Source organism: Oryctolagus cuniculus, chromosome 15, assembly GCF_964237555.1.
Source record: "Oryctolagus cuniculus chromosome 15, mOryCun1.1, whole genome shotgun sequence".
NCBI lineage: Eukaryota > Metazoa > Chordata > Mammalia > Lagomorpha > Leporidae > Oryctolagus > Oryctolagus cuniculus.
Window position 1 is genome coordinate 87908193 of NC_091446.1, and position 19329 is coordinate 87927521.

At 41.2% G+C, this 19329-nt stretch overlaps 1 long non-coding RNA gene across 3 annotated transcripts; it reads left to right on the plus strand.

The window, feature by feature from the left end:
* The first annotated feature begins 4710 nt into the window (after nucleotides 1-4710).
* On the plus strand, nucleotides 4711-14404 carry LOC138845444 (uncharacterized). 3 transcript variants are annotated; one of them, XR_011382702.1, is made up of 5 exons: nucleotides 4711-4941; nucleotides 5360-5465; nucleotides 7277-7397; nucleotides 9212-9270; nucleotides 14127-14404. It is a non-coding gene; the product is annotated as an uncharacterized lncRNA (long non-coding RNA). The 3 variants fall into 3 exon arrangements; XR_011382701.1 differs by having other exon boundaries at nucleotides 7302-7397; XR_011382703.1 differs by lacking the exon at nucleotides 5360-5465 and having other exon boundaries at nucleotides 7302-7397.
* The last annotated feature ends 4925 nt before the right edge of the window (nucleotides 14405-19329 follow it).

Here is a 19329-nt window from a genome sequence, read left to right on the forward strand (position 1 = left end):
GTGTCCAGGAATCTATCCATTTATGATAGGTTTTCCTGTTTGCTGGCATACAGGTCCTTGTAGTAATTTCTGATGATTCTTTTTATTTCTGTGGTGTCTGTTGTTAGGTTTCCTTTTTCATCTCTGATTTTATTGATTTGGGTCTTTTCTTTTTTTAGTTAGTTGGGCCAATGGGGTGTCAATTTTGTTTATTTTTTCAAAAAACCAGCTTCTCGCTTGGCTGATTTTTTGTAATGTTTTTTGGATTCAATCCTTTTAATTTCTTCTCTGGTTTTAATTATTTCTCTTCTCCTACTAGATTTGGGTTTGGTTTGCTGCAGTTTTTCTAGGTCCTTGAGGTGCGCTGACAGCTCATTTATTTCGTACCTTTCCAATTTCTTGGTATAGGCACCTATTGCTATAAATTTGCCTCTCAATACTGCTCTTGCTGTATCCCATAAGTTTTGATATGTTGTGTTGTTGTCTTCATTTACTTCCAGAAAGTTTTTGATTTCTCTTTTGATTTCTTGAATGACCCAGTGTTCATTCAGGAGCATGTTGTTCAGTCTCCATGTGTTTGCATACTTTCTGGGGTTTCCTGAGTTGCTAATTTCCAGCTTCATCCCGCTGTGGTCTGAGAAGCTGCATGGTATGATTCTAATTCTTTTAAATTTGCTGAGACTTGCTTTATGGCCTAGTATGTGATCAATCCTAGAGAAGGTTCCATGCGCTGCTGAGAAGAATGTGAAGTCTGTAGATGTAGGGTTGAAAGTTCTGTAGATATCTGTTAGATCCATTTGGGCAATAGTGTCAATTAAATCTGCTGTTTCCTTGTTGATCTTCTGTCCTATTGATCTGTCTATTTCTGAGAGTGGAGTATTGAAGTCCCCCAGTACTATTGTATTGGAATCTAAATCTCCCTTTAAGTCCCTTAACATATCTTTTAAATAGACCGGTGCCCTGTAATTAGGTGCATATACATTTATAATAGTTACATCTTCCTGTTGAATTGAACCCTTAATCATTATATAGTGCCCCTCTTTGTCTCTCTTAACAGTTTTTGTATTAAAGTTTATTTTGTCTGATATTAATATGGCTACACCTGCTTTTTTTTGGTTTCTGTTGGCATGGAATATCTTTTTCCAACCTTTCACTTTCAGTCTGCATGCCTCTTTGTTAGAGAGATGTGTTTCTTGTAGGCAACAAATAGTTGGGTTGTGTTCTGTGAGCCAGTCAGCCAAACGGTGTCTTTTAACTGAAGAATTCAGACCATTAATTAAGGCCTTCCAATCCTTTCTCTCTCTCCATGCCTTCAGGAACTCCTAGAACTCTAATGTTGGTTTTTTTAATAGTATCCTGTAGATTCCCAACAATATTTTTTAGGTTTCTAATTTCCTCTTCTTTTCTTTGGTTTGACTGTATGTTTTCCTGTGCTCTATCTTCTAAGTCCGATATTCTCTCTTCTGCTTCACCCATTCTGTTTTTAAGGCTTTCTAATGTGTTTGTCATTTGATCTATTGAGCTCTTCATTTCATTTTGATTTCTCTTCACTATTACACTTTCCTGTTCTACTAGTTTCTGAGTTTCATTTTGACTCTTCCTTAAAATTTCATTTTCACGAGAGAGATTTTCAATCTTGTCCATTAAGGATTTCTGTAGTTCAAGGATTTGCTTTTGAAAACTTCTAAATGTTCTTATCATAAATTTTTTGAAATCCGTATCTTGCATTTCTTCTATCTCATCATCTTCATACTCTTGGCTTGGGGTGTTTTGCTTATTTGGAGGCATCATAGTGTCATCGTTGATCTTGCTCCCTCTATTTCTGTGTTTGTTACTCGGCATAGTTAATTCTTCTTGCGTCACTGTGCGCTTTTTTTTTTCTTTTTCTTTTTTTTATACTGTGTCCGTGTTAAGTGGACTGCCTGCTGTTGGAGGAGCCTTGGAGGCTTGAGATGGGTGCGGCCTGAGAGCTCTGCCTGGTTCTACCTGGTTAAGGGTGTGCAAAGGTGACACCCTCAGGTTATGCGTGGTAAATCTCTCTCTTTTTATTTATTTATTTATTTTATTTATTCAGGGGGTAAGTAACACCGCAGGGCAGGGCTGTGCAGAATTGATGGTATTTAGCTTCCAGTCTTTGGCTCCTCTGGACTCCCACTGGGTTGCCTAGGCTACTGAATTGTAGTGACTCAGTTCCTTAGCTCTCCCCCATTGATATGTAAATCCAGAGAGGAGGCCTGCTCTTTGTCTCTTGGGAATTCTTCAAGCCTTGCAGCCTTGTAACCTTTGCAAGGTTAGGGGGAAGAGAAACCCCGAAGCTTTTTTTTTTCCTTCTTTCCGGTAGTGAGTTTGCTGCACTTTCCGGCCCCCCTCTAGATTCTGACCCCCGTTTCCCCACCAATGTCTCGGGTTATTGAGCTCACCTCCCCTTCCAGCGCCGATGTGTGGACTCGGAGCCCTGAGCGTCCCAAGTCTCCCCGCTGTTTTCTGTGTGGCATGCACTCCCCTTGGAGCACTGTCGCGCAGACCCTGGGGCTTTTGCGGCTGGGTCCCGCGACTTGGCTTCCGCGCGGTGGGCGACCTTGTTCTCCCAGTAGGTCCTCCGATTCACGCCTGCTCCATCCAGAAGGGTTTCCCCTGCAATTTTTTGTTTGTTTCTATTTTCTGCGGCTACCGTAACTCCCCTTTTATTAAACTAAATTTTCCCGGACTATCAGTGAGCGCCCTCACTATTCCGCCATCTTCTAAACAGATAATTTTCAAAAGAGAAAATCCAAAATGGTCAAAAGACACATGAAAAATGGTTCAGGATCACTAGTCAGAAGGGAAATGCAAATCAAAACCACAAAGAGGTTTCATTTCAACACAGTTAGAATGGCTTTCATGCAGAAATCAACAAACCAAAAATGCTGGTCAGGATGTATGGAAAAATGTACCCTAATCCACTGTTGGTGGGAATGTAAACTGGTAAAACCATTATTGAAATCAGTTTGGAGATACCTCAGAAATCTGAATATAGACCTACCATATGTCCCAGCAATCCCACTCCTGGGAATTTACCCAAGGGAAATGAAATCAGCAAATAAAAGAGTTATCTGCACCCTCTCCCCCCCATGTTTACTGAAGCTCAATTAACAATAGCTAAGACATGGAATCAAACTAAATGTCTGTCAACTGAAAACTGGATAAAAAATTATGGGATATGTACTCTATGGAATGCTACACAGTGGTTAAAAAATGAAATCTTGTCATTTGCAACAAAATGGATGAATCTGGAAATCATCATACTTAGTGAAATAAGCCGTTCTGAAAGGGAAATATACTGTGATAACTAATAAATAAATTGAAAGGAAATCTGTAGAAGTGAAATTGACATTTTAGGAAGCAATGACTTGAACAGCACTTTTCTTGACTGTAGAGAGAGTTCTTTTTTTTTCTTAATGGAGAATGGGTGAGAATGGGAGAGGGAGGAGGATGTGGGTGGGAGTGGGGGTGAAGGGTGAGCATGATTGGAAGAATTACTATATTCCTAAGGTTGTACTTATGAAATTTGTACTCATTAAATAAACAGTTTCTTTGGGAAAATAAAGATACCTTGACCTGCTCTTATGAAGCCTACAATAGTATCATCATATAATGCAGTAAAGTTGTCCCTTGTATATCCAACATTCTATTGATGGCATAATCAAATAAGGACATGAAATAAAAAGGAATTTAAGGAACATCTCTTGAATAAAAAGCAATACAAATACTCTAAGAAAAATTATTGTGTTAAATAATATATAAAGTCATACATATATTAATAACAAGCTGGATATACTAAAAGATGCAAAGGTGGTTAACAATTAAAAATGAGTGTCGATTATCCGTGTAAGTAAAAATACAAGAAAAAGTTACATAATCCCTTAGATTAGAATACTTAATCCAATTCAGTATCTAACCTTAAATAAAATGCTGTTAGAGTAGTACATCACAGCAACTTCATTATTCCAACTAAGCTTACCTACTAGTGAGCCTATTAAAAGCAGCATAATTGACACAGAACATTGAAATCTTTTTCTCTAGAAGCAGACCTAGACAAAGCTCTCTGTTCTCATTATTTCTCTTCAAGATTGTACATGAGTTGTGGTCAGATAAATTAATAAAAAGGAAATACTGGGTGAAAGGACCAACTTTTAAGCAACAAAACTATCAATATATGTGGGTGATGCCATTATCAACAGATAATCCAACATAATTCATATATAACAGAAAATATTAACAAAATTAAACAAGATTACTGGGTAGAAAGTCAATATATGCCATCAACTGGTATACTATTCACCAGCAGGAAATAAACAGAAAACGATTTGAAGGACAAAACAGAGACTCACAAACACATCCCTGTAAGAGAAATGAAAGATGAAATAGTCCATGGGATATCTTTAACTACATTCAGATAAACAGCTTTACAAACCTTCAGATGAGCTAACAACAGCAAGCCAAGACTGCGGGAAAGGCACGCGTTCAGCAGCACCTTGTAAACTGCAGCTCTCAGGAAGCAAGCTTGGGCTCACAGGATCCAGCAGGACCGCAGACAGCTGAGGGCGCCCAGAAGCTGAGGTGCCCAGAGCAGGGACAGCGCCCCCTGCTGCCGGAGCACCCGGGCCGGAGAACACGGCGGCTTCAGTCTGAGCCCCACCTCCCCTGTTACCAGGCACCGCCCCAAGGAACCGCCCCAGCCTAGGGGATTCTGATTGGCTGCACCTTCTGTGACGTCGCGTGGCCGGCTGCGGCCACTGTCCAATCAGGCACGTCAGGGCGACCCTGCGGAGCCCCGCGGGATCTTTCTTTGTGGCAGCGCTGGGAGGGGTCCCCGGGGCTGCTGCTGAGCGGGCTCGGGTGCCTCAGGGGCTGCGCTGTGTGACCTTCCTGCACCGCAGGAGCCGCCCAAGGACCCCAGAATGCCGCGGAAGCGAGGAAATGGTGAGTGTGGGGCCCACCGGGTGGGAGCTGCGCTGGTGGCCAGGACCCGGGCTTCTGCCCGTGAGGACTCCGCCCAGGGACCGCAGCCCCAGGTCTGCCCTGTTTGTGCAGTTAGGGCGGGCCGGTCCTCAGGGAGACTGTGGACTGCACTGTGGGGAGGAGCTGTGGTCTGCGGGTCCTCCTGCCCCTCTCTCTGCCCAGGGTGCCTGATTGCCCTGAGTTTTCTAACTACACGGGGTGTGGAGTCTCAGGTACACCGCCGGGTTCTCTCGGAGTAGCTCTTCCTGGGGCACTGAGTCCTTCTGCTGTTACCTGAGCACAGCGTCCCACGCCGGGTGGGCGGTAGAAGCGGTTTGTTTGGCTCAAGGTTTTGGTCCGAGGTTGAGCAGCGTCTGGCGGTGTCCTTTTTTTTTGGCAGAGGCCTGAGGTGGCTCAGGGACAAATAGAGGGTGGGAGAGAGAGGCCAATTCAAAGCGGATTTCATGGGAGACCCCGAGGAGATCAGCCATTAACCCGTTAATCACGTGAGTGGATTTATCCTAGTCACCTCTTATGAAGTCTGACCTGGACTCCCCCTCCCTTTTAAGATTCATTTATTTATTTGAAGGTCTGAGTTACGCACAGAGAAGAGAAGCAGAGAGTGAGAGAGAGCGAGAGAGAGCTAGAGAGAGAGGTGTCTTCTATTCATTGATTCACTCCCCATGTGGCCACAACTGGCTGGGCTGATCCGAAGCCAGGAGCCAGGAGCATCCTCTGGGTCTCTCACTCTGGTGCAGAGGCCCAAAGACTTGGGCCATCCTCTACTGCTTTACCAGGCCATAAGTGAGAGCTGGATTGGTGCCCATGTGGGATGCGGGCACCACAGGTGGCAGCTTTACCTGCTAGGCCACAGCACTGGTCCTTGGACCCACTTTTTAATATCTCACAATTGGGGTTAAATTTCCTCATGAGTTTCAGAGGGGACAAATCATTTCCAATTCAGAGCACTAAGTCTGACAACAAACCCATAAATGTGCAGAGATCTCCCCAAGTAGCCAGATGCCAACTTCTGCCCTGAAACTTACAGCATTATAAACCATTTTCTCCCATGGAAAATCAATATTTCAAAGGTTTGTTGTCTGTTTGTAAATGTTTTCCATGAGAGGAAAGGAGGTAACATCTACTTGATACTCTAATATAAAATTTTTATGCTGAGATGGATGATTGGTGTAGTAGTTAAATTGGGATGTCTACATTCCATATCAGAGAGTAGCTGAGTTTGAACCTTGCTCTTCCAATTCCATATTCTTGCTGGTGCACACCATGGGAGGCAGTAGGCGATCATAGTAGGCGATGTTTAGTAAGTACATGGGTTCCTGCAATCTGCATGGAAACACAGATTGAAATCTAAGGTTTCTGGCTTCAGGCTGGCCCAGTCTTAGATGTAGTAGGCATTTGGTGAGTGAACTACTGGGTGGATAATCTCTCTTCCGATCTCTCTCTCTCTCTCCCTTTCTCTCTCTCTCTTTTTAACAAATTGATTATTTTTAAAACAACTTTTTAAAAGTTGGGATCTGGGAACTAAATCCAGGTCTCCAAATGGCTTAAGGTTCCCAGTCACTTGAGCTGTTGCCTGCTGGATGTGTCCCCAGGGTTTCCACTAGCAGGAAGCTTGAATTCAACCAGCAGTGGAAATGGCACTCAAACCCTGGCACTATGTGATCTGGGTGTCCCCAGCAGCATGTTGAGCACTAGGCCAACTGCCCCCACCTCCTACTTTCTTTTAGAGGTGCTAAAATGTTCTAAATTGGCAGCAGAGATGGCTACCAAGAACTGGAAAGGAATGAATTGTATGTATATTTTTAGTTCATGAATTCCATGATAAGTGAGCTATATTCATGACTCAATTATACTACATAAGAAAGTTATATGATTTCTGATATTTTTAAAAGTACATATTGGATTATTTTGGGGTTTAATGTAATATTTAATATTGTAGTATTCCAAACTCAGATCCACATGAAATCTGTCTTCCCTTCACTGCATATTTCTATAGACATGTGGATATAAATACAAGAGAAAAGTGATAGGAGGATGTAAACTGTACATCACAATGATTGATTCAGGACAGGGGTTGTGAGGAAAGGTGATATTAATTTTATCTGAATATCTGTTTAAAGAATATATTTGTAAAATAAATAAATACAAACCAAACATGGCCAGACTGCACTTGAACATGACTAAATATTTTTAGTAGTGGTAATCAGAAAAGGTTGTCCATAGCTCTTAATCTTTGTTGGATTCTGCATTTGTCAATCCTGCTCCCTGATTGTCAGTCCCTGTATCTTCATAACAGGGACTATTCATTCTTCTGCATACAGAAAAAGATAAATCCTCCAAATTGTGAAGTCCAGCCAACACATGGAGTATACAGCTTGAACACAGAGAAAATGAGTGCCTCGGACAGCAAACTATCAGTGAGTGTGGTCTTCCTACTTTCTCTCTTCTCAGGAATCCTCCCAGAATCCACACCTCCAATTCTAGTATGAGAATCCTGGTGGCAGAGGTGTATGACCACATAAATAGGAGGAACCATTCCTAGGAAAGGACATAGGACCAAATGCTCTTTGGTACAGGCTAGCTCTTTGATACCTGCAAGTTCATTTTCTATTTCAAGGAGTATAACTTTGAGCTCTATATATTCATGGCACAGGTGCTTCTCTGGTCTGAGATGCAGGGGCCTAGGCTTCGAAGTTTGAGACTCCTTCCTTAGTTTGTGGAATAAAGTCACTGTGGAGCAAGGGTGGAGTCAGAGAAGCCACAGGAATTTGAACAGTGCAAATGATCTCTTAGGTATAGAGGAAACCATGGGTAGGTTATTAACCAAGAGTTAGCACATCACATTCCCACTCAAGAACATATCAGCCCTGACCACAGGAGCCATGCCCATCTCTATTTGGAGAGGAGCTTCTTTAGTAGTGGGAGATCCATGAAATTCTGTTTGACCTCCTTGCTAAGTGGGTAGCACAAAGCAGCAAATGTCAGGGAAGGTTGAGGTCCTGTTCTCAAAAGGGTAAGGGAGGATTTGTGACATAGATGAACAGATGGATTTCAGGAGTTTCCAGGGAAGTAGCTACCAGACATTGTAATTTTTGTATCTGTACAATCAGTTTGGGAGGCATATAACTTGGGTCCCCATATCTTATTCCAGTGTATACAATAGAAGAGTTTTCCCAACTCTCGAATATGACCCACGGAAGATTCACAAGTTACTCTAATAGATTAGAGCAAGCATCTTTTTATTTTTTAAAAAAATTTCTAAGCCTTTATTGCATATTAATAAAACAAATCTTTGGATATATAGTGATGTAAAATTTTAAAAACTATAAAATTCCTAGAACTAAGTACAGTCAATTTGAAGGAGGAATGGTGAGCACTGGTATAGAACACACTGCAACAAAACACAGGATTTATTGTTCTGCAAACCACCAATCGTAAAAATGTAAAAGGTGGTACAATCTGAGTGGGCAATCTCATACGGAGGTGAGATTTAAATGCAACATTTGACAGCTATGTAAATGTGCTCCTGAAGCAGCCTGTGGATTTTACCTTTAGTTTTTAGTTCAGTGTGATCCTCACTTTGTGATATCTAACTCTGACCCTTTTCCAGAACTGTTCACTTTTCTCTCATTCTTTGTCTTGTCATGGTCATCATTTTTAGCTTTTTTTGGTTCCTTGTCTACATTTCTTACCATCTCTACAAAGCAAACATCTTTTTAAAGGTTAGACATGAGTGCCATAGTAAGATCAGTTTCTTGTTCAAATATCTTAAAGTAAAATACTCATTGCAATTTTCCCCATGCTTTGTGGAAGATCTGTAATAAAAACATATGTGTTCTAAAAATACAGTACAATTGTCTGAACTAAAAATTAAAATAAATATAATGACAGTGATTACCACTGTCCACAGTATAATTTCTGTATTCCTCAAACATTCCTTTAAAATGCAAGCTTGTGAATCCATAAATTAGTCACCAGTATTCTACATGGTTGGCAGATATTAGCCAATTCTGATGCATCATATTTTGTCTCAAGGTAGCAGGGCTGTGTGCCCAGGAAATAGACACATCATTTTCTTATTTCTTTGTGAAGGGGTGCAGAGGCCTGGGGGAAATGAAGTCATTCCCTCCCATGACAGCACCAGCACAGATCCATGGGAAGGGATTTTTCAGGTCTTTCTCAGCGTGGGTCATGTTGCTCACTCCCGTCCTCTTCTTCCCTGAAATTCTAGGCCCTGCAACTGTCCTGATGCTGATTCAAAGGCACTGAATGTATTCTGTGTTCCTGAAGGTAAGCGCCAGAGGGAAAGATGTGGCCCACAGACCACGGGGGTCTCTGGGGAGTGGAACATGTGTTTTCCTCTTTTTAGGAACAGAAGCATTGGTGGCTCTCACGTGGGTGAGGCCTGATAGAGAGATGCTTGCCACAGCTCTTGGTCTGTGGGGAACAGCACAGTCATTAGAACCTAAGGTCTGAGGGTGAGGAAGCCCACCATGGGCTGAGCTTCCAGTGATTACTCTGCTGGAGGTAGGTGCTTTGCTAGATGGCTTGTGTTCTTGCATCATGCAGAATCTGATTTCACATGTTCCACAAATGATGTGGTCAATCCAAGGTGGCAGTGGAACAAGGAGCAAATGCAGATTGTATGAGCCGGGAGGTGTTTGGAGTGAGTCTAGTTCCAGCTCAGCCACAAGAGGATCCTGTTACTGACCTATATGGCATTGGTTTATCCATCTGTAACTTGAAGGCATTCCCAGTACCAGTGACATAGCCCTGATTTCCCAGAGAAATCATTGTGAAGTGTGTGCAGCCTTTTTACAACAGTGTAGTTATATTTGTGGGATTTGTTGCGTCTCTTCAGCAAGTGAAACTTCCTGCCCCCTGCTGTACCTGTGTATCCTGCCCATAACGTTGTATGGGTTTATAGACACATGAATTCTAGTTTCCAAGAATGTTGGATCTCTAAGGGAAATTAGAGTGCTGAAGGATGATCCTATTTTCTTTAGAAAAAAGTAGTTTGCTGTAAGGAAGAATGATTTCATGAGTAGAAATCCACCTGAAAGGATAACCCTTTGGTCCACACCTGCTTAATGCTTCAGGTGAACAAATGAATCCCTTTTAAAGGAGAAGATTCTAGCATGGTATGGCTGAGGCTACTATAGATCCTATTGCCCAGAAAGACAGAGATTTGAGTGATGCCATCTTAGCTCATGCATAAGCTACTACAGACTGGGTGACATTGGAAAGTTTGTATGATCTATGAGAAGCAATGCTCTAGGAAATATTTCTTATTGGAAGGGTCTTGAAGGTGTTACCTGCAGTGGAGGGGGTACTTTGTCCTATCTGAGAGTCTATCTATATTGCCCCAACCCCATTCCCAGTACTTCATTCTGCTTCCATTATTTGCAGAGTTGGAGCTCTCTGAAGCCTAGTCTGTAACCACCATTGGTATAGAGATGTGATGATGCCCCCTCTTCCTGTCAGGACAGGGGAGGTGATAAGGATCTGTCTGCCTGATAAGAGAGATGGAACAAAGGAGATTTTTAGGAGATAAGTGAGTGGACTAGTGTCACATGATTTGTGGATATCAGGCTCTCTTAGTTTTGAGCAGTACTGTCTGTCTTGCCACAGCTAGTTCAATACTCAAGTGTAGTTTTGAGATTGATTTTAGGAGTCACAGTCAATCTAGAACTGTTTAGAGACTTTGGCTTGACCATGGATGTCCTTATCCTTTCTCCCCATACTGTTTATGGATTGTGTGAGCCCCAAAGGTTTGTAACACAAGTTTTTCTCACTTAATTCTAGTTATCAATGGTTGATAGTCATAAATTCTATAGACATTTAATATTAAACTTTTTTCAAATGTTTAAAATGGCAATCAATCACTTTATTGTTTAAATAAATACGAATGAAATGATATACAATGCAAAATACATGTAAAAAATTGAAGAATAGTCTATTTAAAAATTAACATTTATTTGAAAGGCAGAGTTACAGAGAGGCAGAGGCAGAGAGAGAGAGGTCTTTCATCCACAAGTTCAGTTCCCAGATGGCCACAGGCCGCAGCTGTGTTGATCCAAATCCAGGAGCCAGGAACTTCTTCCAGGTCTCCCATGTAGGGGCAGGGGCCCAAGGACTTGGGCCACCTTCTATTGCTTTCCCAGGCACTAGCAGAGACCCGGATCAGAAGTGGAGCAGCCGGGACTCGAACCGGTGCTCATATAGGATGCTGGCACTGCAGAGGGCAGCTTTATCTGCTATGTCACAGTGCCAGCCCCTGAAGCATAGTCTATGATCTGCAGACTCTCATGTGGTAGTGACCTTGCTGACATCACTCTGGTTGGCGTGGCTCATGCTCATGAATATATCTGTGTGAAATTGAAGTTCTAATCATTGTATTTGGCATGTAATTCAGTTTTTTTCTCACCAATACATAACACCATTAGATTTTCAACAAGTCCACAAAAAACTTGCAAATTTAAAGTGTAACCACTATATTTATAATTGTATTCTACATTTTAAGGTGGGCTCAGGTAGGTAATTCCTGTTGTGGTGTTGCCTGGGGTCACAAATGAGGGTTAATACATGTACTGCCGAAGTGAGCACACGTATTAGGGTTAAGTCATCTGGGGCCTGTACTGGTGCTGGTGCCTTGCAGATGGCTTCACTCATGTGTATGGTGGTTGGCACTATATCTCAGCTGGGTCCTGTGTCTCCAACAGGCAACTCCCAGGCTTCTTCACAAGGTAATTATGTCCAGTAAAGCAAACCTGAGCAAGCAGTTAATTTTTAAAACTTTGTATCATATTTCCTGATGTTCCATAGGCTAAAGCAAGTAAAATGACAAAGCCAACATTGTGGGGAAGAAATACATAAAAGTGTAAATAAAAGAGGTATGCTGTTTAGAACAATTACTTGGAAAATGTACTAGGGCAGCACTGTGGCGAAGTAGGTAAAGCTGCCACCTGAGGCGCCGGCATCCCATATGAGCACCAGTTTGAGTCCCAGCTGCTCCATGTTTGATTTAGCTTCCTGCTGATGTGCCTGGGAAGGCAGTGGAGGATGGCCCAGGTGCTTAGGGCCCTGCACCATGTGGGAGACCAAAAGAAGCTCCTGGCTCCTGGAAAAACATCGGTTTTAAGAGTCATACTTTCTATGGAATATTAGATATATAAAAGCAAGAGAAGTTCTATGGGAAGCACTAATATGGAATTCTTTGTGCATAGGAAAATGGCTAATTCTACCCAGTATATTCTGTGGTATGAATTTTAGTAACACCATTTTGATTGTTTCTTGGTTATACTATAATTGATTTAAATAATAATTCTCAAAATTATAGCATTCCTTTGCAGTAGTATTAATTTTTTATAAAAAATAAATAACAAAAATGTTTTCATTAACTTTTAGAGAATATATTTTATCTCTACTAAGTAATAGAATTATGAATGCTCTTTCAGGGAGCATTTTCCTGCCTCTCTAATGTAGAAGGAAATCTTCCCCTGTGGAGAATCTGATTTTGTTTTTTTAGCTGATGTGTCCACTATTCTCAAGTCATTTCTATCATGATCTTGCTGTTCACAGTAGAATCTAGAAGCAAGCCCAGTCACTTCTCTTTGAACTCCCTCAATTCACCTTTTCTTCCAGATATGATTCCAGAGATCTGTACATGTTTCTAAGACAAAAGAAAGTGAATGTATCTCCAGTAAACTCATTACTTAATTACTCCTCAGCTTGTTTTCAGCCATGTATTTTAGGAAATTTATAAGGGTTTATTATTTTTAATTTTTAAAGATTTAATTATTTATTTGTAAGTCAGAGTTACACAGTGATAGAAGGCGAGACAGAGAGAGAGAGGTCTTCCATCTGCTGGTTCATTCCCAAATTGGACACAATGGCCTTAGCTGTGCCGATCCGAAGCCAAGAGCCAGGAGCTTCTTCCGAGTCTCCCATGTGGGTGCAGGGGCTCGAGGACCTGGGCCATCTTCTACTGCTTTCCCAAGCCATAGCAGAGAGCTGGATTGGAAGTGGAGCAGCCAAGTCTTGTACCAGCACCCATATAGGACGCCAGCATCACAGGAAGCAGTGTTACCGGCTATGCCACAGCTCAGGCCCCAAAGGTTTATTATTTTTAAAAACTTATTTGAAAACAAAAAAAAAAACTTATTTGAAAGGCAGAGTTATAGAGAAAAGGGGGGGAGGAAGAGAGAGAGAAAGAAGGAGTTTCTATCCCCTGATTCACTCCTTAAATGGCCACAATGGTTGGGGTAGGGTCAGACCAAAGCCTGGAGTCTGGAACTGCATCCAGGTCTCCCAAATGCATGGGAGGGGTGCAAATATTTGGGCCATCTGCTGCTGCTCTCCTAGGTGGATTAGCAGGGAGCTGGATTGGAAGTAGACCTCCCAGGATATAACCCAGTGCCCACATTTGATGCTAGCATGACAGGCAGCAGATTAATCTGCAGCACCAAGATACAATCCTCAAGGGGATTTACTAATTAAAATGGAATCACAATAATAAATATAATGTAGCATCAGAATATATAGAAGCAAGGTAAAATTTTCATGCTTTTGACATTAGAGCTATCTAATATGGGTGCAAATTGGTCTCTGTTCTTTCTGATGCCATATCAAAAAGACATTTTGTTCGGCTGTTCCTCTTCTGATCCAGCTTTCTAATTATGGCCTGAGGAAACAGTGGAAGATGGCCCAATTCGTTGGGCCCCTGCACTCCTGTGGGAGACCCAGAAGAAGCTCCTGGCTCCTCTCTTTGGATCAACTCAGTTCCACCCATTGCAGCCATTCGGGGAGTGAACCAGAGGATGGAAGATCTCTCTTTCTCTCTCTCTCTCTCTCTCTCTCTCCCCCCATCTCTCCCTCTCCCTGTATCTCTGCCTCTCAAATAAATAAATAAATAAAATGTTAAAAAAAAGACATTTTGTTATATAATTCCAATTGAAACCTGGATGAGAATATGCTACATTGTTGTGGAACATAAAAGATGAAATGGAACCCTTATTATTCGTATTTATGATAATATGGATACTTGTTTTCCATTTGTCTCATCTGACTTCTTCCTCTTTCTTTATTACCTTTCTTCTGGCTCATCAAGTATTTTTAATAATTTATAAATGTTTTGTTTATTTCAGAGACAGAGATCTTCTATCCACTAGTTTATTCTCCAGATGCCTGCAGTAAGTGGAACTGGGCAGGCTGAAGTCAGATGATGGGAGTTCAATTCAGGCCTTCCACACAGGTGTCTAACTAAATTACTTGAACCATCACTGCTGCCTATCGGAACTTACCCATCCTGGAAGCTGGGGTCGGAATCAAGCCCAGGGACTCCTGTGTGGTACAAAGAGATTTTAATTGACATCTTAGCCATGAGGCTAAATGCCTGCACCTATAAATTATTCTAAATATTTCATTTTGGTACTTCTCTTGTTTGTTTAGTTCTATATTATGGACTGAATTATTTTCTCCCAAAATCTATGAATGGCCACTCTAATCCCCAAATTACTATTTGAGAGAATACCTTCAAATAGGCAGTTAAGGTTAACTGAGGGCCTTAGGTGGATCCTAATCCAATCCAACTTGGGACTTTGTAAGAAAGACAATGAAGGAAGAGAGCACCTGCAGAAAAGACCGAGAGAGGTTGTGGTGAGAATTTGGCCATCTTCAAACCAAAAGGAAAGGCATCAATGGGAAGTAGAAACCAACCCAGAGGCAGTGTGTTCTTTGAACTTTCATCCTCCAAAACTATGACAAAATAATTTTCTGTTGTTGAAGCCACCCCACCTATAGTACTGTGTTGTGGCAGTCCTATCAAAAACATATATTGCTTTGTTTCATTAATTTTCTCTGATTATGCATGAATTTGCTATTAATGCCTCCAAAGATTTAAACTACAAATAATTTGCCAAATATTCTTGAGGTTATACTGTAATGCTTCATAGCTATTATAGGATCTGTTCAATAGATTAGTTCCGTTTTTGACCTCTATACATTGTGCTATGATTTTATACATATGTTTACATAATCAATAAATATATGTGTCCCACATAGTATAAGTTTTTCTTCAAATAATCATAACTCCTTTGACAAAATTAAGAGAATAAAAGGTATATAGCCTTTTATCTTTACTCATAATTTTTGTATTATTTTATTTGGAAGGCAGAGTTAGAGAAAGGAAGAGACAAACATGACTGGCACTGCGCTTGGCCTGGCCAAAGCTAGAAGCCTGCAATTCCATCCAGGTTTCCCACTTGGGTGGCAATGGCCCAGGTACTCAGGCCATCTTCTATTGCTTTTCCTAGGTTAATTAGCAGGGAGCTGAACCAGAAGTGAAACAGCCAGGACTTAAATCAGTGCTTAAATGGAATGCTGGCATTTCGGGGGATAGCCTAACCCACGGCACCACAATGCTTGCCCTATGCTCACCCATGTATACCGTTTTAAATTATCCTGATTCTTTACTAAACATCCACATTAAAATTTTGCATTATTTCCTTTAGCATTCAATAGTGCAGGTCTACTGGTGGTTAATTTAGTAGTTTGTTTTCATTAGAACATGTGTGATTCACCTCATATTTCAGTGTCTATTTAAAAAGGCAGAGTCTCACACACACACACACACACACACACACACACACATATATATATATATAGAGAGAGAGAGGCATCTTTCATCTGTTGGCTCATTCCCAAAGTTCCACAGCTGAGGCAAGCTCAGGCTTTAGTTCCAGGAAGCTTGACCTCAATCTAGGTCTCCTGTGCAGGTGACAGGGATCCAGTGCTTGAGCCAACACCTACTACCTCCCTTTAGGCACATTAGCAGGAAGCTGCCTTAAAAGTAGAGATAGAACTTGAACACAGATGCTCAGATAGGATAAATGGGCATTCCAATCAGCACCTGAATGCATTGTACTACAGTGCCCACTCCTGTTCGCCTCACATTTTAGAATAGTTCTAGATCATGAATCAGGGATTGGAGGATATTTTCATTCAAATGTCTTTCCATAGTTTCAGAGGTGAACTCAGACATCATTCATGCCTGGTTGTTCCTGGTGTACTATGGGCTATAATTTCTCTCACTGCTTTCAAGTTATTTTCTTTTATATGAGATTCCTCAGTTTCTGATTACTTTAGGATCATTTTCCTTGTATCTATCCCAATTAGGGTGTCACTGGGGATTGTCAATCTATAAATTGATGTTCACAAATCACGGGATGTTTTGGCCATGACTAAACATACATTTTGTGATTTATTCATTCTCTTTTCCATCTGAAGCTCCAATTGCATGTATGAGGATATTTCAAAAAGATTGTGGAAAGTTGAAATAAAAGATAAGGTTATTTTGATGCAAAAATTTTTGTCTGACATGCTCACACTAGGAGTTTTCAAGAAGTTTATTGATGGGGCCAGTGTTGTGGCATAGCAGGTGAAGCTACCAATGGGGACACTGATAGTGCCAGTTCAGTTACCAGTTGCTCCACTTCTGCTCCAGCTCCCTGAAATTGGAGTTTTTCCAATCGTGTGAGAGACTTGGATAGAGTTCCTGGTCCCTGGCTTCAGCCTAGACCAGTTCCAGCCATCGCAGACATTTGGTTTTTGAACCAGTAGATGGAAGATCTCTCTGGCATGTTGCCTGTAAATAAATAGATTTTTTTTTTAACAAAAAGAAGTTCAGGGATCGACATTGTGGCATAGCAGGTAAAGCTGCCACCTACAATGCCAGCATCCCCTGTGGGCACTGGTTTGAGTCCCTGTTCCATTTCAGATCCAGCTCCCTGTTGATGTGCCTGAGGAAGCAGTGGAGGATGGCCCAAGTCCTTGGACCCCTAAACCCATGTGAGAGATCTGGGAGAAGCTCTTGGCTCCTGGCTTCAGACCAACCCAGCTTGGCCATTGAGGCAATTTGGGCAGTGAAACAATGGATGGAAGGTCTCTCTTTCTCTTGCTATTCTGTGTCTCCCACATGGGTGCAGGAGCCCAAGCACTTGGACCATCTTCTACTGCTTTCCCAGGCCATAACAGAGAGCTGGATTGGAAGCAAATCAGCTGGGACATGAACTGGCACCTATATGGGATGCCAACACTATAGGTAGGGGCTTAGCCTACTATGCCACAATGCCAGCCTCCAGATCTTTTTTTATTTTGGAGTGATTTGCTATGTTTTGCTGAATCCTATCAGTTTTGTTATGTTGTGTTTCTTTTTTAATTGCTTTAAAATATTTTTAACTTCATTTTTAAGTTCTTTTGCTCCAATAGTTGTTAAGAGCATATTGTTTTATTCCCACATATTTGTAAAATTTCTAATCCATCTGTATTGGTTTTTACTTTCATATCACTGTGGTTTGAAATGATATTTGACATAATATTAGGCTTATGTTTTTAAGACTAGCTTTGTGACCTAATGTATGACCACATATACTCCATGTGCACTTTAGATGAATTTTCATTTTGTTGCTCTTGAATGGAGGTTTTGTATATTTCTGTTAGACCCATTTGTTCTCATGCATTGTTCAATTGAACTGTGTTTCTGTCTTTTCATTTTCAGTCTGTTAGTGTGCTTTAGAGTGAATGAGTCTCTTGTATCCAACATATAGTCATATCTTAGTTTTGTTTTATTCATTCATCCACTCCATGGCTTTTGTTTTGAGAATTTAACTCATTTATTTTCCAAATAATTATTAATAGAGATTTATTACTGGGACCAGCATTGTGGCATGGTGGGTAAAGATGCTACCAATGATGCCAGTATCCCATGTGGGTACCAGCTTGTGTCCTGGCTGCTCCACTTCCTAGCCAGCTTCCTGCTAATGATCTGGGAAAAGCAGTGGAAGATGGTCCAAGTGTTTGGACTCCTGCCACTTGCATGGGAGACCTAGAAGAGGCTCCTGGCTCCTGGTTTTGGCCTGGCCTAGCCCTGGGCCATTGTGGCTGTCTGGGGAATGAACCAACAGATGGGAGACCTCTCTCAGTCTCTCCCTCTTTCTCTGTAGGTCTAATTTTAAAATAAATAAATCTTTAAAAAACAGAACTGTTGGTTCGCTAAAAAAAAAGGATTTATTACTAAGATTTTACTGATGTTTCTTGTTTTGTAAATTTATTCAACCTTTTCTTCTCATCTCTAACCTATGTCCTTTGTGACATTACTTTGTATAGAACATCTTGAATATTTTTAAAGAAGCTTTTTCACAAAGATTTATTAATTTATTTGAAAGGCAGAGTTACAGAGAGGCAGAGAGAGAGAAAAAGAGGGAGAGAGAGGGAGAGAGAGAGAGGTCTTCCACCCGCTGGCTCACTCCTCAAGTGGCTGCAGTGGCCAGAGCTGATCTGATCTGAAGCCAGGAGCCAGAAGCTTCTTTTGGATCTCCCACATGGGTGCAGGGGCCCATCTTCTAAGCCTTTAACTATGAGTCAGTTTTTTGTTGTTTCCACTCAGATTTAATTGGAATTACACACTTCAAAACAATTTTTTTTTCTATATGTTGGTCATAGACTTACATTCTTTTGTTAATATATCATGTGAAACAGCAAATGCTGGTTATATTCATAAATGTGGGATGTACCAATGGTTATGTTACATATAATGAAGCTTTTATAGTCTGTTGCTTTTGTAATATAGATAGAATTTTCAAGAGGCTCCTATGGCAAGGTCTTAAGCACTGAAAAGCATTAAGTTCAAGACTCAAATTCTGTGTTCGACTTCCTGTAGGAGGCCTGCTGTGGATCTGTGTTTTAAAAGAGTGAAATACTTTAAACATAATGCAGTGAACAAACTTTGAGTAGTCCTCACTTAAGCCATATTGACACTCTTTGTGTTTTCTTTAAAAGGAAGATAAATATCAACAATTTAATTGTTGTAAAGCATTGTCTAATCCTAGTAATACTTGCCATTAATTTGTTGAGTAATTCTGTGGAAAATTTTATATTTATAGGAAATTAAGTCATAATGTATAGTTTTTTAAAAAGATTTATTTGTTTATTTGAAAGTCTCAGTTACATAGAGAGAGGAGGAGAGGCAGAGAGAGAGAGGTCTTCCATCCACTGGTTCACTCCCCAGTTGGCTGCAATGACCGGAGCTGTGCTGATCTGAAGCCAAGAGCCAGGAGCTTCTTCCAGGTCTCCCACACAGGTGCAGGGGCCCATCTTCTACTGCTTTCCCAGGCCACAACAGAGAGCTGGATCAGAAGTGGAGCAGCTGGGAATTGAACCGGCAACTACATGGGGTGCCCAACACCCCAGGTAGTGGCTTTACCTGCTATGCCACAGTGCTGACCCCTATAATGTGTAGTTTTATATATACATGCATACAAACACTTAGCTTCCCACTTAGCTCTTGTTTCA